Consider the following 14,525-nt stretch of genomic DNA (forward strand, 5'->3'; position numbering starts at 1 on the left):
AATTGGGAATTGTACTTCAACCCAGAACAAAAAATGTGCTTTGACGGACACTAAATAACTTTCCCAGCCACAACAGGACAGCGGTAACGAGAGATTTAGCGGGATATAAATTTGAGGCCTAGTATTTAGGCGCTGGGTGACCGGTATGGATTTAGCGACAGAATTAGACTTGGAAATGCACAGTAGCGTGTGTGTGAAGTTATTCTGAATGACCCTATGTGCACCTTGAATATTATATACCCTTTTAGGGATAGATTTCAAATAGCTCTGATATAGCAGGAACCACTAAATTATGAAATTGCTAAATTGGGAATTGTACTTCAACCCAGAACAAAAAATGTGCTTTGACGGACACTAAATAACTTTCCCAGCCACAACAGGACAGCGGTAACGAGAGATTTAGCGGGATATAAATTTGAGGCCTAGTATTTAGGCGCTGGGTGACCGGTATGGATTTAGTGACAGAATTAGACTTGGAAATGCACAGTAGCGTGTGTGTGAAGTTATTCTGAATGACCCTATGTGCACCTTGAATATTATATACCCTTTTAGGGATAGATTTCAAATAGCTCTGATATAGCAGAAACCACTAAATTATGAAATTGCTAAATTGGGAATTGTATTTCAACCCAGAACAAAAAATGTGCTTTGACGGACACTAAATAACTTTCCCAGCCACAACAGGACAGCGGTAACGAGAGATTTAGCGGGATATAAATTTGAGGCCTAGTATTTAGGCGCTGGGTGACCGGTATGGATTTAGCGACAGAATTAGACTTGGAAATGCACAGTAGCGTGTGTGTGAAGTTATTCTGAATGACCCTATGTGCACCTTGAATATTATATACCCTTTTAGGGATAGATTTCAAATAGCTCTGATATAGCAGGAACCACTAAATTATGAAATTGCTAAATTGGGAATTGTACTTCAACCCAGAACAAAAAATGTGCTTTGACGGACACTAAATAACTTTCCCAGCCACAACAGGACAGCGGTAACGAGAGATTTAGCGGGATATAAATTTGAGGCCTAGTATTTAGGCGCTGGGTGACCGGTATGGATTTAGTGACAGAATTAGACTGGGATATGGCCAAAAAATAACCACACTATTGCTGGTTAAATGCACTTGGTGACGGGCGCAGCTTGCCCCTGATGTAGTATATGGCCAAAAAATGAACAGACTATTGCTGGTTAAATGCACTTGGTGTCACAGCTTGACGAACCACACTACTGAGGGTTAAATGCACTTGGTGACGGGCGCAGCTTGCCCCTGATGTAGTATATGGCCAAAAAATGAACAGACTATTGCTGGTTAAATGCACTTGGTGACGGGCGCAGCTTGCCCCTGATTTAGTATATGGCCAAAAAATGAACAGACTATTGCTGGTTAAATGCACTTGGTGTGATAGCTTGACCAACCACACTACTGAGGGTTAAATGCACTTGGTGACGGGCGCAGCTTGCCCCTGATGTAGTATATGGCCAAAAAATGAACAGACTATTGCTGGTTAAATGCACTTGGTGTCACAGCTTGACGAACCACACTACTGAGGGTTAAATGCACTTGGTGACGGGCGCAGCTTGCCCCTGATGTAGTATATGGCCAAAAAATAAACAGACTATTGCTGGTTAAATGCACTTGGTGTGACAGCTTCACCCTGATGTAGGCTTTAGCCAAAAAACAACCACACCATTGAGGGTTAAATGCACTTGGTGACAGGCGCAGCTTGCCCCTGATTTAGTATATGGCCAAAAAATGAACAGACTATTGCTGGTTAAATGCACTTGGTGTGACAGCTTCACCCTGATGTAGGCTTTAGCCAAAAAACAACCACACCATTGAGGGTTAAATGCACTTGGTCGCAGCTTGGATGCACTTGGTCGCAGCACCGCACAAGACACAAAATGGCCGCCGATCACCCCAGAAAAAAGTGACTGACAAACGGTCTGGGCAGCCTAAAAACAGTGAGTGAGCATTTGAATTTCAGCAGCTCAATGATGCACAGCTGCAGATCGATCGATTAATCAAGTGAAGTCCTTTGGAGGAGTTAATCTGCCTAATCTCGCCCTACTGTCGCATCCGCAACCTCTCCCTACGCTAATCAGAGCAGAGTGACGGGCGGCGCTATGTGACTCCAGCTTAAATAGAGGCTGGGTCACATGGTGCTCTGGCCAATCACAGCCATGCCAATAGTAGGCATGGCTGTGACGGCCTCTTGGGGCAAGTAGTATGACGCTTGTTGATTGGCTGCTTTGCAGCCTTTCAAAAAGCGCCAAGAAAGCGTCACAAAAGCGCCAAGAAAGCGACGAACACCGAACCCGAACCCGGACTTTTACGAAAATGTCCGGGTTCGGGTCCGTGTCACGGACACCCCAAAATTCGGTACGAACCCGAACTATACAGTTCGAGTTCGCTCATCCCTACTAGCTAGTCATACAAGCAAATATTAAAAGCTGAGACTTTTGCCAATATATTTCTGTCAGCAACATATCGGAGCCCATCAGCCTACTCAGAAATCTGGTGTAATGGAAAGATTTGCACTAGTATTGAACGAGTGCCAAAGTGCTCGGGTGCTCGAGTAGAACACTTTGGGATGCTCGGTGCTCTACAGAGCACCCAAGCACAATAGAAGTCAATAGGAGAACCCGAGCATTAAACCAGGCACCCCTTCTCTGAAGAGGGGAGGGTGTCTGGTCAGGGACGGTGCAAGGATTTTTGTCAACACAAGCAAAGCTACATTTTGGTGCCCCCCCTCCCCCAGAACTCCCCCTAACACCAGAATCCCATGGATATATATATATATATATATATATATATACATATATAGGATATATATATATATATATATATATATACAGAGGGCAAAATGGGATATATACAGAGGGGGCAAAATGGATATATATACAGGGGCAAAATGGAATATATACAGAGGGGGCAAAATGGATATATACAGGGGCCCTGTATATTTCCATTTTGCCCCCTCTGTATATATTCCACGATCATTTGTCCCCTGTGTATATATTCCATGTTTTTATTTTTTTGTTTAGTTTACTTATTGCCAGTGCCATATATTTTTGCCCCGTATAGTGCCATGCCAGGCCTGTGTGAATTATGAAGCCAGGCAGCCAGGCAGCGATGAGCACATTTAAAAAAATATACTTCGCTTTGAGAGTGAGACTGCTCCGCTCCCGCCGTCTTGCTCTCGCTCGCAGCCTCCCACAATCCCATCTTTTGGCGTACGTTGCGTGATCCCGCGAGACCCGGCCCAAGATCACAGCAAGAAAGCAGAGCCTGGCTCGGATGGGCGGAGGCCAGGCGGGCCCGGATGGGTGGAGGCGGGGTCGGGGGTGGTGGGGCGGCGTGACTGCTGACAGAGGTCGGGCGGCGCAAGTGATTTATGCAAAAAAAAAAGTTTCATTTTTCCGCTCCCCTGTCTCTGCGCCCTAAGGCAGCCACTTGGTCTGCCTTATTATAGCGCCGGGCCTGTGTCTGATTCACAGGAAACATTCAGAAATTGATGGAAACACCACTGAAATGGTTCGGGAACAGCATGGGGAGGATGTCTGGATGCATCTTGGACTCCCAGGTCGCTGCTGGGAACAATGTTGTCCGAGTAGTACGCCAATTTAACAGACTGACAATAATACACACAAAATCGGAAGATAAAATCGATTTTAGAGGAAACATTTTAAGGAAACGGGGGAATCCTTTCCTGTATATTTACTGGTATATAAAGTGCAAGTGCTGCCAAAAATCACAGGGAAGAGGCACTCCGATACAACCTGTATATAAAGGAGGGCCTCATTCACATTGTGGTACAATTGTTCAGGTAGTGGGACTTTTACACTCATAAAGCTTATGCACTAAGTGAAAGGGCTGCTAAAAATTACAAGGAACGGCACTCCAATACACCCTTTATTATACATAAAGGAGGGCATCATACACATCATTGAAAAATTATGATTGATGGCCTGCTTTGCTGACACTCTAAAACATTAAGGGTGAGGGCCTGCTGCTGAGCTGACCATCTAAAACATTATGGGTGAGGGCCTGCTCGTGACCCTCTAAAACATTAGGGGTGAGGGTCTCCTGCTTAGCTGACCCTCTAAAACATTAGGGGCGAGGGCCTGCTGCTGAGCTGACCATCTAAAACATTATGGGTGAGGGCCTGCTGGTGACCCTCTAAAACATTAGGGGTGAGGGTCTGCTGCTAAGCTGACCATCTAAAACATTAGGGGTGAGGGCCTGCTACTGAGCTGACCATCTAAAACATTAGGGGCAAGAGCCTGCTGCTGAGCTGACCATCTAAAACATAATGGGCGAGGGCCTGCTGCTGACCCTCTAAAACATTAGGGGTGAGGGTCTGCTGCTGAGCTGACCCTCTAAAACACATTAGGGGCGAGGGCCTGCTGCTGAGCTGACCCTCTAAAACATTAGGGGCAAGAGCCTGCTGCTGAGCTGACCCTCTAAAACAGGGGTGGCCAACCTGAGGCTCTCCAGCTGTTGCAAACTATCTATCTGTCTACAGCTATCAGCCTACAGCAGGGCATGGTGGGAGTTGTAGTTTCACAACAGCTGGAGAGCCGCAGGTTGGCCATGCCTGCTCTAAAACATTAGGGGGGGCTGCTGCTGAGCTGAACCCCAAAAACATTAGTAGCGAGGGCAGCCTAATAAGCTTGTTGCTATTATGGAGGAGGAGGACGACGAGAAAAGGAAGATTGAACAATATACCCTTTTTTTGTGGTGGAAGGGGTGCATTGGAATACAGTGTAAAACACCATAAAAGCCACATTAAAAGTGCGTTTATGTTCAGCCGCTTTCCTCTTTTCGAGTAGAGAAGTCAGGGGCAATTCAGGCCTTGTTAATTTTGATAAGAGTCAACCTGTCAGCATTTTCAGTTGACAGTCGGATGTGCTTATCAGTTATTATGCCCCCAGCAGCACTAAATACCTGCTTTGACAAAACGTTGGCGGCAGGGCAGCACCTCCAAGGCATAGAGCTCCAGTTTGAGCCACATGTCCAGCTTGGACACCCAATAGTTGTAAGGCACAGAGGGATCATTGAGGACGCTGTCTGCTACGGACTCCTTCACCATCTTCCAAAAATGTTCTCTCCTTGTGACACTAGGCCGCGCATCAGGGTGAGGGTGCTGGCCGGGTGTCATGCAACTGTCTCAGGCCTTGCCTCTGTTGGTACTGCTGTGTGTTCCCCTCGTCTCCCCTCCTCGGTTGCCCAAGGAACTACGTACTCTGCCGCCAGCGTTGTCAGCTGGAGATGTTTGGAGCAATTTTTCCACAAGGACCTTCTGGTATTGCACCATTTTGCTAGTCCTCTCCACCGCAGGAATGAGAGATGAGAAGTTCTCTTTATAGCAGGGGTCGAGAAGGGTGAACAACCAGTAATCGGTGTTGGCCGACATGCGTATAACGCGAGGGTCACGGGAAAGGCAGCATGACATTAAGTCAGCCATGTGTGCCAGAGTCTCAACAGACAAAACTTTGCTGTCCTCATCAGGAGGATGACTCTTAATCTTCTCATCCTCTTCGACCCATCCACGTTGAACAAATGGAATAAACCTGCTATGGGTATTACCCTCTGCAGAGGAGGCAACCGTCTCCTGCTCCTCCTCCTTCTCATCATCATCCAATTCGCGTTGAGAAGACGAACTGAGGGTCATCTGGCTATCACCTTGTGTACTGTCTTCCCCCATTTCCACCTCTTCCACATGCAAAGCATCCGCCTTATTGTGAGCAGCGAGCATTTCAGTAGACACAGAAGTGGGATGGTTACCCTGATAATAGCGGCATCGCCGCTCACATCTGTGTTGATTCCTCAAAGTTGCGTAAAACCTCACAGAGGTCAGACATCCATGCCCACTCGTCACTTGTGAAGAGCGGAAGCTGACGACCATGTTGCAGCTGGTATTCCACTACTGCCCTCTGCTGCTCACAGCTCAGTCTGGTCCCTTATACGCTGCCACAGCTCTGTGGCGGTGTGCTGTTTGTCACCTAAGCAAATTAGTTTAAGCGTGGCCTGTTGCCGTTTCCCCACTGCAGTTCTACACTGCTTCCAGCTACTGACTGATGGGTGACTGGTGCTGCAAGATGAGAATTCATAGGTGGAAGTGGAGGAGGAGAAGGGAGGGTTGCAGCCACTAATGTAGGTGGTGGTGGAAATCCTGATGGAAGTAGAGCCCGCAATCCTTGGCATCGGTAGCACCTGTGCCACCCCAGGGTACCACTCGCTCCCGGCCTCCACAACGTTCACCCAGTGTGCCGTCAGGGAAATGTAGCATCCCTGGCCAAAAGCACTTGTCCATGTGTCAATCGTTAAGTGGACCTTCCCAGTAACTGCGTTGGTCAGGGAACAGGTGATGTTACGGGACGCATGCTGGTGTAAGGCAGGGACGGCACACCATGTAAAATAGTGGCGGCTGGGGACTAAATAACGAGGGACGGCTGCCGCCATCAGGAGGCGGAAAGCCTCAGTGTCCACAAGCCTAAATAACAACATTTCCACTGCAAGCAGTTTGGAAACGCATTTAGTGCTATTGCCTGTGGGTGGGTATTTGCGCTTTCGTTCAAAGGCCTGGGGTATGGAGATCTGTACACTGTGCTGGGACATAGAAGTGGATGTGCTAGCTGTGCTTGCAAAGGTCCGGGTGCAGGGCCAGAGGCATCCAGGCCTGTGTCTTGGACAGGGGATTGGCCAGCAGGTAACACAGGGGAAGAGGAGGCAGTGGTGTGATCCGCAGACACTGTGGACCCAGGCGTTCGGCCCGCCTATCAAGGTGCTTTGAAGCCATGTGGCGGATCATGCTGGTGGTGGTGAAGTTGCTAGTGTTCACGCCCCTGATTATTTTGGTATGGCACAGGTTGCAAATGACAATTTTTTTTATCGTCCGCACTTTCTTCAAAAAAGCATCAGAATGCGAAACACCTGGACCTTGGCAAGGGAGATTGCTGCAAGGGGGTGCTCCGGGAAACAGTTGCGGGCATGTTTCATGTAGCCCGCCTTCTCCCTTTTGCCACCCCACTGCCTCTTCCAGCCTGTTGCGGTGCTGCAGATCCCTCCCCTTCTGTACTGCTGTCCTCGCTCGGCTTGCCACCTTCCCAGGTTGGGTCAGTGATTTCATCGTCCACCACCTCCTCTTCCACTTCCTCACTCTGGTCATCCTCCTGACTTATTGACCTAATAAGAACCTCATTTATTGACAACTGTGTCTCATCCTCATCATCAACCTCTTGAGACACTAATTGCCGTTGACTTATTGGAAACTGTCTCATCATCATCATCCACCTCGTGAAACACTAATTGCTGTTCCCCACAGTCATCTTCTTTTGACTGTGGATGCTCAAGAGTTTGGGAATCAGTGCACAAGATCTCCTCATGTCCATCTTCAAGCAGGCTTGGCGAGAGCCCCAAATCAAGGAATAGCGATGAAAAGAACTCCTCGGAATATCCTATTGTGGGATCACTTGTTTGGCAAGACTCTCCATGGTAGGAGGAAGGAGGATCAGGGTGAGGATTCTGTTGACCAGACTCTTGGCTACTGAGACTGGACTTTGTGGAAGACAGGGTGGTGCTAAACTGACTGGAAGCATTATCTGCTACAATCCAACCAACCACCTGGTTGCACTAGTCTGATTTCGACAGTAGTGTCCTGCGCCGCCCTGCAAACTGGGACATGAAGCTAGGTATTGTGGATGAGTGTGTTTCTTGTGCACTGGAAGCAGGCACAGTTTCACCGCGCCCTGGGCCATGACCTCTGCGTGCACCATCAGCAGCATGGACACTTCCCTGTCCCTTACTGCTCGTCTTGAGCATATTAAATGGTATATATATTCTTGCAAGTATGTCACACGTAAAGTAGTACAGGTTTTGTAAGTGTATGAGCAAATAAATTAGACTGAATGTCACAGATATTTAGGATGTGCAAACGTTATACAGGAGATGTAACGCAGGTAATGTCGCTGTCACCAGCGGCAAAAAAATTGGGCAGAATGTCACAGATATTTAGGATGCGCAAACGTTACACAGAAGTAGCCATGGATGAACATCCGCCGGGAAGCTTCGCGAATGTGCGTTTGCGATCAAATGTTCTCGAACTGCGCGTTCGTGGCGGGCCCTATTCACTTTAATGGTAGGCGAACATAAAAAAACCTTCAGGTCATATTTGCAGCCAGAAAACACACTACAAGTACACAAATAGTCCGAAAACATGGACAGTGATATACCAGAGGGGGATCATTGGCAAAAATTCTCACAGAAAATATGTATTTTAATCAGGGGCCATTTTTATGCAGCTTAAAGGGAAACTCAAAAAAATGTGCCCTGCTGGAGCCTAGAAGAATTGTATTTCCTATCGGTTTGATGTATACAAATGTGCAGTACTCCACGTTTTTGTATCCATAAGTGAGTCCATAAAAAAAAAAATGCGTTAACGTAATTTTTTTCCCTACCATGGAGCTGTATGGTGAACGGATGCCACTGTAAGGCATCAGTCTGAGTCATCTGTTAACACATACATTTTTGGTATGCATTAAATGGATGGCAAAAATAGGATGTGAACCCAGCCCTAGTGTCAGAATAAGCACCAGTACACAGCGGAACAGAGTGGCGGAGAAATACAGGGCATAGTATAATGCACTAGAATCTATATAATATTAAGATATTAGCCCTACCCCAGATAATAATACAATTAGGTGGTCATTTATTATATGGAAATACGTCTATGGCTAGTTTCACACTAGCGTTCGGCTGTCCGCTCGTGAGCTCCGTTTGAAGGGGCTCACGAGCGGACCCGAACACTTCCGTCCAGCCCTGATGCAGTCTGAATGGATGCGGATCCGCTCAGACTGCATCAGTCTGGCGGCGTTCAGCCTCCGCTCCGCTCAGCAGGCGGACACCTGAACGCTGCTTGCAGCGTTCGGGTCTCCGCCTGGCCGTGCGGAGGCGTGCGGATCCGTCCAGACTTACAATGTAAGTCAATGGGGACGGATCCGTTTGAAGATGCCACAATATGGCTCAATCTTCAAGCGGATCCGTCCCCCATTGACTTTACATTGAAAGTCTGGACGGATCCGTCTGAGGCTATTTTCGCACTTAGCTTTTATATGCCAATATAATGCAGACGGATCCGTTCTGAACGGAGCCTCCGTCTGCATTAATATGATCGGATCCGTTCAGAACGGATCCGATCGAACGCTAGTGTGAAAGTAGCCTTAGTTAGGCGGATTTCTGACACAGATTGTGGCGCAAAGGTCCTTAGCACCGCAGTCTGCATATTTTTCACGTCAGGTCTAAAATAGGATGGCGTAGGCAGGGATACAGTTATGGCCATCCAGTTATTGCATACCACTGCCTTACATTGACCGGATAACACCTCTGTACAGTGACCAGATAACACTGCCATACCGTGACCGGATAAAAGGGTATAAGAGGGCACAGTACAGGGAATAACTAGGGGCACTGCACAGGGTTTGGTAAGAGGGCACAATGCAGGGTATAAGGGGGAACAGTACGGAGAGGGGGGCACAGTCACATGACCGTGTGACATTAGAAGGTCCTTATGGTGAATGCGGTTCATACGACCATAATGAGAGGCAGAGGGGTGAGACAAGGGTGTGATTATGTGGCTATAGAAAAAAAATGTAACTGTCGGCCAGTACAGGCTCCAAAAATTAGGCAATAGGCATTCACCTAACAGCATGGAACTTTGAATTCTGTGGCTGGAGGTACATTAGGCGGTCAAAGGATAAATATGTAACTGTCGGCCAGTACAGGCCCCATAAATTAGGCATTTACCTGACATAAAAGGCCTTTTATGCCACTGTATATACATACGGCAAGGACCATTCTTTGTTCTGGGTCGTGGCAGATATGTGTGGGCTGGCATGAGGAAATTCAATTACACGTGGTCATCACAGGTGTTGAATTCCTCCGAGATCCATGCCTCATTCATTTTTTAAAATGTGAGTTAGTCCAAACTGTCGTGAGCTAGGCGAGTGCGCTTATCGGTCACGATCCCCCTTGCTGCGCTGAATGTCCTTTCGGATAGGACACTCAACGAGGGGCAAGCCAAGAGTTCCATGGCAAATTGTGCCAGCTGTGGCCACAGGTCAAGCCTGCACACCCAGTAGTCAAGGGGTTCCTTGCTTCTCAGAACGTCCACATCGGCCGTTAATACAATGTAGTCGGACGCCTGTCGGTCTAGGCGTTCCCTGAGGTTGGGACAGTACGGCGGCTGTCGATGGGTTGGTTGCAAGAATGATCTCATATCCAAAGTGAACAAAACATCTTCAAACCACCCTCTTTTTGCAGGCACGGTAGGAATGGTATCCGCACCTGTTTCGCTGTGGGTGGAAATTCCTCTGCCAGTGCCCGCAAAAGCATAATACAACATCTCTCACAGCAAGGCCTGGAAATGCTGCATTCTGACAGCCCTCTGTGTTACTGGTAACATCTCCGCCATTTTGTGTTTGTACAGGGGGTCTAAGTACATTGCCACCCAGTACAGGTCCTTGACCTTTATGCTTTTTATGCGGCGGTCCCTCTTCAAACACTGGAGCATGAAGGCCCCCATTTGCACTAAATTGGAAGCGGTGGAGCGCCCTGGCTCCTGTTTATCGCCTAGGAGAATGTCGTCCTCGGTCTCCTCCCCCCAGCCACAGCCAACACCAGGGATTCCCGAAAAGTTTAAAGCCTGCTCTTCTTGCTCCTCCTCCTCCTCCTTCCCCCAGCCACCATCCTCCTCTGACTCCTCTTCAGACTCCTGCTGACTTGTCTCAGAAGGAGTAGCCCCCCCTGGAAATTCAGTCAGCATTGCGACTTCCTCATCTTCCAGCTCCTGCTCCTCAACAGCTTGATCAATGACACGAAGCAATGTACGCCCCAGAAAGAAGGCGTAGGGTATGATTTCACTGATGGCGCCCTGGCTGCGACTGACCAGTTTGGTGATCTCATCAAATGGCTGCAGAAGTCTGCATGCGTCGCACATGAGCAGCCACTGGTGCTGTGAAAAGAAACCAAGCTCCCCAGAACCTGTCCTGCCGAAGAGTTCGTATAGGTAGTCGTTAACGGCACATTTTTACTGGAGCAGCCGATCAAGCATATACAAGATGGAGTACCAGCGCGTCGGGCAGTCACAAATCAGACGTCTGACAGGCAAGTGGTGTCACCACTGAACGTCAGCAAGGCGATCCATGGCCGTTTAAGACCTTCTAAAATGGCCAGAGTTATTTGGCAACGAATAGCTGCAAGGCTAAGTTCAGGACGTGTGCCATGCACGGCACGTGTGTCATTTTGCCCTGTTTCAGTGCGCTCAACAGATTGGCACCGTTGTCGCACACCATTTTACCAACTGTCAAATTAAGCGGGGTTAGCCACTAATCGGCCTGTAAAGGCAGAGCTGAAAGCAGTGCAGTACTGATGTGGCTCTTGGCTTTCAGGCACAACAGCCGCAGCACAGCATGGCAACGTCTCAGCTGGCACGTCAAATAGGTTCTGGGGAGCTTGGGGGTGCAGCGGAAGAGGCGGTAGCAGTGGAAAATGAGTCAGACGAAAAGGAGACGGAGGATGGAGTAGGAGGATGAGAAGAGGCAGGCCTAAATGCAATCCATGCCAGTAACACCAAATCCACACGGATCAATCAGTTGTTAGTTGAAACAGGTATATTAAAACCCGCAATCTGTATTTTGTGGAAGCAGGTACATGGAAGGCAGTTGTTAGCTGAAGCTGGTATATCACCCTCAAGCAGTAATTTTGTAGACGCAGGTATATGGAAAACCTCTCACTATTTTGTGGAAGCTGATATATGGCACGCCTCAATCAGTTGTTAGTTGAAGCTGGTATATCACCCTGAGGCTCCATTCACACGTCCGTGATGTGTTGCGGACCTGCAAATTGCGGGTCCGCAACACACCAGCCCGGCACCCCCATAGAAATGCCTATTCTTGTCCGCAAGCTGCGGACAAGAATAGGACATGTTCTATCTTTTGCGGAGCTGCGGACCCGAAGATCGGGGACGTGCTCCGCAATTGTGGATGCAGACAGCACACTGTGTGCTATCCGCATCCATTCCGTCCCCATAGAGAATGAATGGGTCCGCACCCGTTCCGCAAAATTGCGGAACGGATGCGGACACATTCTGCGGATGTGTGAATGGAGCCTGAAGCAGTAATTTTGTGGACGCAGGTAATGGAAAACCTCTATCACTATTTTGTGGAAGCTGATATATGGCAGGCCTCAATCAGTTGTTAGTTGAAGCTGGTATATCACCCTCAAGCAGTAATTTTGTGGACGCAGGTAATGGAAAACCTCTATCACTATTTTGTGGAAGCTGATATATGGCAGGCATCAATCAGTTGTTAGTTCAAACAGGTATATCAAAACCCGCAATCTGTATTTTGTGGATGCACAAATATGGAAAACCTCTATCACTATTTTGTGGAAGCTGATATATGGAAGGCCTCTTTCAGTTGTTAGTTGAAGCTAGTATATCATCCGTAAGCAGTAATTTTTGGGACACAGGTATATGGAAAACCTCTATTACTATTTTTTGGAAGCTGATATATGGCACGCCTCAATCAGTTGTTAATTGAGGCTGGTATATCACCCTCAAGCAGCAATTATGTGGACACAGGTATATGGAAAACCTCTATCACTATTTTGTGGAAGCTGATATATCGCAGGCCTCAATCAGTTGTTAGTTGAAGCTGGTATATCACCCTCAAGCAGTAATTTTGTGGACGCAGGTATATGGAAAACCTCTATCAATATTTTGTAAAAGCTGATATATGGCAGGCCTCAATCAGTTATTAGTTGAAGCAGGTACAGTACAGACCAAAAGTTTGGACACACCTTCTCATTCAAAGAGTTTTCTTTATTTTCATGACTATGAAAATTGTAGATTCACACTGAAGGCATCAAAACTATGAATTAACACATGTGGAATTATATACATAACAAAAAAGTGTGAAACAACTGAAAATATGTCATATTCTAGGTTATTCAAAGTAGCCACCTTTCGCTTTGATTACTGCTTTGTACACTCTTGGCATTCTCTTGATGAGCTTCAAGAGGTAGTCACCTGAAATGGTCTTCCAACAGTATTTAAGGAGTTCCCAGAGATGCTTAGCACTTGTTGGCCATTTTGCCTTCACTCTGCGGTCCAGCTCACCCCCAAACCATCTCGATTGGGTTCAGTTCTGGTGACTGTGGAGGCAAGGTCATCTGGCTCAGCACCCCATCACTCTCCTTCATGGTCAAAGAGCCATTACACAGCCTGGAGCTGTGTTTGGGGTCATTGTCCTGTTGAAAAATAAATGATGGTCCAACTAAACACAAACCGGATGGAATAACATGCCGCTGCAAGATGCTGTGGTAGCCATGCTGGTTCAGTATGCCTTCAATTTTCCCAACAGTGTCACCAGCAAAGCACCCCCACACCATCACACCTCCTCCTCCATGCTTCACGTTGGGAACCAGGCATGTAGAGTCCATCTGTTCACCTTTTCTGCGTCGCACAAAGACACGGTGGTTGGAAGATGTCAAATTTGGACTCATCAGACCAAAGCACAGATTTCAACTGGTCTAATGTCCATTCCTTGTGTTCTTTAGCCCAAACAAGTCTCTTCTGCTTGTTGCCTGTCCTTAGCAGTGGTTCCCTAGCAGATATTCTACCATGAAGGCCTGATTCACACAGTCTCCTCTTAACAATTGTTCTAGAGATGTGTCTGCTGCTAGAACTCTGTGTGGCATTGACCTGGTCTCTAATCTGAGCTACTGTTAACCTGCGATTTCTGAGGCTGGTGACTCGGATGAACTTATCCTCCACAGCAGAGGTGACTCTTGGTCTTCCTTTCCTGAGGCGGTCCGCATGTGAGCCAGTTTCTTTGTAGCGCTTGATGGTTTTTGTGACTGCACTTGGGGACACTTTCAAAGTTTTCCCAATTTTTCGGACTGACTGACCTTCATTTCTTAAAGTAATGATGGCCACTAGTTTTTCTTTACTTAGCTGCTTTTTTCTTGCCATAATACAAATTCTAACATTCTATTCAGTAGGACTATGAGCTGTGTATCCACCTGACTTCTCCACAACGCAACTGATGGTCCCAACCCCATTTATAAGGTAAGAAATCCCACTTATTAAACCTGACAGGGCACACCTGTCAAGTGAAAACCATTTCAGGTGACTACCTCTTGAAGCTCATCGAGAGAATGCCAAGAGTGTGCAAAGCAGTAATCAAAGCAAAAGGTGGCTACTTTGAAGAACCTAGAATATGACATATTTTCAGTCGTTTCACAGTTTTTGTTATGTATATCATTCCACATGTGTTAATTCATAGTTTTGATGCCTTCAGTGTCAATATACAATTTTCATAGTCATGAAAATAAAGAAAACTCTTTGAATGAGAAGGTGTGTCCAAACTTTTGGTCTGTACTGTATTTCAAAACCCGCAATCTGTATTTTGTGGAAGCAGGTACATGGAAGGCCTCAATCAGTTGTTAGTTGAAGCTGGT

At 47.2% G+C, this 14,525-nt stretch overlaps 1 protein-coding gene across 1 annotated transcript in view; it reads left to right on the forward strand.

Annotated features, from left to right (window-relative positions):
- ANO4 (anoctamin 4) overlaps positions 1 to 14,525 on the forward strand; it is a 426,239-nt gene that overhangs the window by 128,732 nt on the left and 282,982 nt on the right. The gene's annotated exons all lie outside the window — the stretch shown is intronic.

This window comes from Bufo gargarizans, chromosome 2 (genome assembly GCF_014858855.1).
Source record: "Bufo gargarizans isolate SCDJY-AF-19 chromosome 2, ASM1485885v1, whole genome shotgun sequence".
Lineage (NCBI taxonomy): Eukaryota > Metazoa > Chordata > Amphibia > Anura > Bufonidae > Bufo > Bufo gargarizans.